Below are 7,107 nucleotides of genomic sequence, written 5' to 3' on the forward strand. Positions count from 1 at the left end.
ATTTTATAACTTGGAATAGGTATGCCGTAATCCAAGGTACAAAATATTTGGAGGTAGGTAAAGGATGATTTACCAATTTACACCATGAAAAACAAAATAAATTATTAAGTTTTAATTTGATTTGAAACTCCTAGATCTTTTGAGATTCATTGAAATTTGAATGACATATTTACATCTTGATTGTGCCCTCTCATGTTTTTGACTGAGATGCCGAGGATCACAAATAAGGTGTGAATAACCATGCAAATTGATTTGTTACAATTAATTTTATCACCCAATCTATGTGTCGGTTAACCACACGCGCACCACCGATCTATGATAAAACTTAAGTCACCCTTTGCCACACATTGTCAGTCCCATGTTAGCGAGCCGGTTAACCACACACGCTCCACTAACGACTTAACAACGGTGCAAAGTGTAGTTTCATGGGTTAGCACCAAATTCACATTTTCCTAAGTAACTAAGATTGAGAACTTATAAGTGTTTAGTTACTTAGGGTTTATCATTATACTTTTACTGAAAGGAGAATTATAGTCCTTTCCTATCCATTCGGCTACCGACCCTCCACCAGTCAAGGAAGCGGTGGGTGAGAGTGGACACCCATTAAACAGCCATTTTGTAGGCAGTAACCTTATACCACCCTTAGAGATTGGCTTCATGAATGAGGCCTAGTAACGGTAAGATTGACTTTATCTTATATATATATATATATATATATATATATATATATATATATATATATATATATATATATATATATATATATATATATATATATATATATATATATATATATAGCCATTAAGTTTTAATATTATAATAGTATAAGTTTGAATTTTAAACTTGTAAAATTTCCTAAGGTTTCATTTGGATTTAAAGTATACATGGGGAGGTAACTTTGCAAATTTCAAAACTTGAGGGCAAGTTTTTGAAACCTTTCAAAACTCTTCAATTTCATAACATATGAGTTTAATATAGGTTTTTAAAACTTTTAGTGAAGAGACTCTTTAACATCCATAACTTGAGGACAAGATATGGAGTTCATAAAACTATTTATGAAGAAAAGTCTCTTCAAGTTTCTTAACCTATGGTTTTACTAACTTTTTTAATGAGACTTTTCATATAACTTGAGGACAAGTTACAAAAAAAGATATTATGAATAACTTTTAGATTAATTTGGATTGAAAACAACTATCACAAACATGTCTAGCAATATTCATAATCTTGATTAAACTCATATAAACAAGACAATTCAAATCAAACAATTTTCAAGTAATTAGCCTAATCATTAAACTCATACAAAACATGAAACTTTTTACAAATATCTTTTGAATTGGATTAGAATGATCAGTACCACATCAAAAACATGTTTTATAAGTTCAAAACAGTTTAAGGTAATGATTCTAGACCAGTTCGAACCATAAAACTCGAAGTTATGTTGTCTAGAGGTCCAACTCGTCGAGTGCAGGAACGAACTCGACGAGTTGGATGAATTTGTGCATGGACTCGATGAGTCCATCAGTGGACTCGGAAATTCCAATGTCCTGAATAGTAGAAAATCATTTTTTATCAGCATTTTTCAGCAATTTGTATCAATTATAATTGAAAACAAGCCTAGGCTCTGATACCACTATTGGGTTTTGAGCATTCTAACACTCCTAAGGTGTACATGCAACCTTAAATACCTTGGATCTGTGTTTTCTCTATTATACATGCAAACTTGAATATTCGAAGGTATTACCATAACTAGCATATAATCATATGTTAGTTGCATAACAAAACTAGATAGAATTACATTCCTTTTTCTTGTGGTTGATTATTTGGAGGTTTAAGAGCCTAGCACCAATAATGTGAATGCCTCAAGTGGAATCACAAATCACCAAAACAACTTGGAAGAACTTTGAGAGAATATGGAACTTAAAGAAATCGACCACCTTTTCTTTCACACACACACACACAATAGTGCCAATTTTGTGAGCCAAGGACCCCTATATATAGTATGAAGGATTAGGGTTACATCCATGTAAACCCTAATACCCATGACCTTTCATTTACATAGGATCCATGAGTTAAAATCTCCATGGACTATCCATGAAGTTCCATACACTCTTAGCCCATCCTAAATAAACCTTGGCTCATTCCATATACATGTAGAGTCCATATTTAATTAGTCTCTTTTTTATCACTAAATTAATTTCAAATTAATTCTAGATCAATACTAATTAAATAGTATAATTTCATATTAATATATTATAACTTATATTATATTAATATATCATATGTAACCCCTTATCTTAAAAGTCTATCCATACAAATTGTTCCAGTGAAGTGCAACCCAAATGGACCATGCCGGGTCGGGTCAAGTCATGCAAATTATAATTATGGATTTAGACACTAATCCAATAGTAACTTTTATATTAAAGAAACACAAGTGTTAAAACCTTGTAAACAATCAAAGAATGTTGAAGAGATGAGAGATAGATTTATTCAAAAGGATCCATGGGGTGTCGTACACAAAGTTCATGAAGGGAGACAAGTGAAGAATTGTATGTTTTTTCTCCAAGACAAGCACTACTACAAATCAGATACACTTACTGGAATCCTTACCAAAGATGAGATTTGCAAGTTAAATTCCAAAGATTGTCTTAAATGCATCTCAAATATGCTTTGCTGGTGGATGAAAGTTCATATTGTGATTCTCGGATTAATTCCTAAAGTTTTTTATGCAGCCAAGTGAAGACTGATTTCACAACTCAACACAAAGGCGAGATTGGATGCATTCGCAGATTTTCCAGGTGAAAGTTATTTGGATAATCTTCACTTGGATATGTTATACTTAGGCTTTGTAGTTTATGTTAGCTTATTCTGATAGTTGTGTTAGCCTAGGTGTCCTGACCTCGTTAGTCAGAGCCCAACTGGTTTCCTTGTATACTATATAAGGGTAGTTATTTGGTAGTGAAGAATATATTTTGAGAGGTTTCTTGCTTCATTCTTGTGACATCCCCATTTTTACGGCTAGAAAGGACCGATTTTATTTATGCTTTATAAAAATCAGAGTACCTCTTTTAATAAAAACATTGCGGAAATTGTTCCAATAAAAACGTGATACTTACATTATCAAAGCATTTCCGAAGAAATATACTTATATTCATTTTAAAACATTTGGGATGTCATATTCAATACAAAAACATAATCATAAACAGAACTTACATTCATTATCACTAGTGATTTATATCTCCTTAATCCCTAAGTGTAATATAGCTTCATATAGACACCTGTGATACAAATAAACTGAGTGGGTCAGGTTGGGAAACCTGGTGAGTACATAGGGTTTTCAACCAACAAGAATACAATTATTATGTTTAAAAATCAAACAATCTACCCAATTACCCATCCCCATTATCTTCTTAAGGATTTACCCTAAGAATCAGCTACTCCTCGTTCATTCATTCCTAAGGAAAGGACAAGAAGTCCATCGTTTCCGATGACACAATTGTCACTTAGGCGCAGCTACCAGAATTGTGACATTCTCTATGAGGTGCTTCTACCGGTATTTTCTTTTAAATGCTACTATCATGGTTATAATGTTCTCTATTAGGCACAACTGCCGATACTATCCTCAGAACACAACTGCTAGGATGTTTATCGTAGATCTAAAACATCTACAGATTTTGGCGCAACTGCTAGTTCTCCTCTATAGGGTACTAGGTCCATTGCTACCAATGTTCACCTATAGGGCACTAGGTCCACACTACTAATATTCCTCTATTTCAGCCTTCATCCCTCATCATGTAACACCCGTATAATTCAAGCAAATTTTAAACTTTTTAAAACGTTTAAAAAGCATTAAGTTATTACAGTTTACTTTCAAAATAATTTAAACATCAAAGCATTCCCAGAATCAATCATGAAAATGTAAGGAGGTGCACGATCACGCCTTCGCCTTCCAACGATCATAAGAAAACTTAAAACAATAATCGATAAATGTAAGCTCGAAGGCTTAGTGAGTTTTCCCCAAAATACCAACCTCAAATAACCAAACTCATATCATCTCATCAAATACAAAACAACATGCATAGTGAGCCTTCAGGCTGACTGGACCGCTCTCCAAGCCTTCGGCACGTTTGGACCACCCTCCTTGGGACCTTCAGCCTATCCGAACCGCTCGCTGGGTCTTCGGTCGGACTTGATTTGCCCGACCCGGGCCTGCAGTCTACCCGGTCCCCCCAAGGTGTCTTGGCACTACAACAAACAGCAGTATCTACCTCAACCCTTCCCCAAACCAATAAACATCTGCACATAAATATCATACACTATTATACAATAGAAAAGAGTCGTACAGATCTAACTGATCTCTAGCATAGACACCATCCTACAACCAGGATATATATCAAAAAAATTAATAGCATCACAACCATCCTGAACCAGGATGTAATTTAACATAGCAACCATCCTAAACCAGGATGTAATCCAATATAGCAACCATCCTAAACTGGGATGTAATATAACATAGCAACCATGCTAAACCGGGATGTAATCTAACATAGCAACCATCCTAAACCGGGATGTAAATCATAAAGGGTCGGCCTTGGTGTCGTAGACCTTGTTGATATAGTGAGGAGAACTCACCTTGCAACCGCCGAATCGAATCACGAAAGCACAATCCCGAAGTACTGCTTAAAAATCCAACACCTATAGCCATTAATTACCGTTGACATAAATATCCAAATTACATTAATAGCCCGGAAGGTCAAACTCAAAGTCCTTAGTCAAATTCAACCTTTCGATTGACTCTACTCGCCGAGTCACCCCATGACTCATCGAGTTCAACAATCTCCTAGTCTCATCCTGACCAACTCACTGAATCACCACTAAACTCACTACTTTGAGTCTTAACCATAAAAGGTTGAAGGTTCTACTTGTGACTCGCTGAGTCGTAGTATAGACTCGCCGAGTTGTTCTTCAACTCGTTAAGTCCAAGCTCATCATCATATGACTCACCATGTTACTACGCGACTCAATCCTAAAAACTTGGCCCAACTCGCCGAGTCATCTCCCAGACTCACCGAGTTCATACGTGCATGTCGAAAATCGAGAGAGTCAGAGCTACTCCTTTGCTCCAAACAAAAGATCTTGGTCTCTAGAGTGCATTAGCAACATAAAGTTGCTACCTTTACATGCTTCATGCCCTATTACTCCAAAACCAAGCTAGAAAGGAACTTAATTCATGGGGAATGGCTTTTGCATAAGAACTGGAAAGGCTTTCTGCATCAATGATCCACATAGAACTCAGATCAGTAGTTTATGTAAGGGTAGTTTCGTTGTAATGAGTTGAAGCCTTATATGTACTCTTTGTATGATTTGTTATCTATTTTACTAAGGCATGTATTCGAAGCTTATTTTTCTAGTCCTCAGTATATTTTTTATATGCTTTTATTCTTCTATAAATAGGAGTCTTTACTAGAGTTAGAGAATGTTTTGATAGTCTTGTCTATTTTGCACTCTGTAACCAAAAAGCATAACATTAAGCTGAATCAAGATCTTATTTACATCGGTGTTCAATCTTACATACATTTCTGATTTCAAACTCTGATTAATATTCAAACTCGATACTTTGATTCTTTATTTGGTATCAGAGCAGGAATCATATCTCTGATCTGATTTTCATCTTTTCAAAAGTTTTTAAATCAATTTTTTTTGGTTTAAAAGTTTCTACACTTTTTGAAAAGTGAAAAGTTCATTGGATCTAAGTCTGTGATTTGATTATGCACTTGAATTGTTGAATTGAGTGTTCCTCTAGTAATTTCGATTGAATTAACTAGTTTCCTATTAAATTCTCAAATTTTCTTCAAAATTCTCAACGTTTTTTTCTGTACAACAACGGCATCATTCAATCTTAATTCCATGACTTCATTTTCGCATTTGTTAGGATCATCAACGAAAATTCCAATGCTAATCCCTAAGTATTACGATCAGTGGGTTGATCGTATGAAGGATTATCACAATTGTTTAGATGAAGAATTTTGGACTTGTATTTCTGGTAATCTCAATCCTCCATCGAATGTTCAACCACTTGGAGCGTCTTCTGGAAGTTCTAGAGTAGAGAATCAAACTAATCGTATGAAAAAGCTGGAGAAGAGATGCATGAGAGAGCTATGAGGAGATTTGGCTCCAATTGTGTACAACTATGTGAGGAGTTGTAAAAATGCAAAGGAGATCTTGAACAATCTAAAGGAGAAATTTCAAGGAAGTGAGAAGACAAGATTTAACTTATTGAAACAATGCTTGGTTGAACTAAAAGACTTCAGACAGAAAAATAGTGAAACTATTGAGGCATATTACGGTCTACTGAATGAATTAATTTATCAATGCAATCGATATGGAATCACCAGATCAATCATGAAGTTCAATATTATCTACGTTATAGGTATGAGAAAGGAGTGGCAAAATGTAAGCATGATGGTCAAAAATCAACAGAGCTTTGATACGTCAAATTTGAATGACGTGTACAATTAGTTAAAATCACACGAAAAAGAAGTGAACGAAATTGCTGAAGAAACGAATGCGAGTTTGGGAGGTCCACTGGCTTTGGTTTCAAAAATGACTGAGAAAGAAATTCATGAGAAAAGTGATTCTGATGGAGAAGAGGGATTCATCATGAATTCTGATGATGAAGCGATAGCATTTTATTCAAACAATCATGTCAAAAAGTTCTCCAAAAAGCCATTCAATTTGAGGATTAAGTCAGCTGAGATAAAAGGAAGTTTTGTGAATAAAACTGCAAGTGATGAGAAAAAGGATGAGAAGAAGGATGTGAAGCTTGTTGAGGGAAAGATTGAGAAGAAGTTGAAGGGAGATGATGGAGTAGACTGTCACTATTGTAATGGGGCTAATCATCTAGCCAATGATTGCATGTCGAGGAAGAAAGATGAGAAGAAGAATAAGGTAAAAGATGAAGCTTATTATGCTGAAAGACTAGAGGAAGTTTGTGTGAAGGCGAAAAAATTATCGTTGGTTGCCATGGGTGAACAAGAAGATGATGGAACTTATCAGGTCTGGTCATATGGATCAGATGATGAGGAGCTGTGAAATCCAACACATGGAGCA

Source organism: Lactuca saligna, chromosome 8 (genome assembly GCF_052625555.1).
Source record: "Lactuca saligna cultivar CGN05327 chromosome 8, ASM5262555v1, whole genome shotgun sequence".
Classification (NCBI taxonomy): Eukaryota; Viridiplantae; Streptophyta; class Magnoliopsida; order Asterales; family Asteraceae; genus Lactuca; species Lactuca saligna.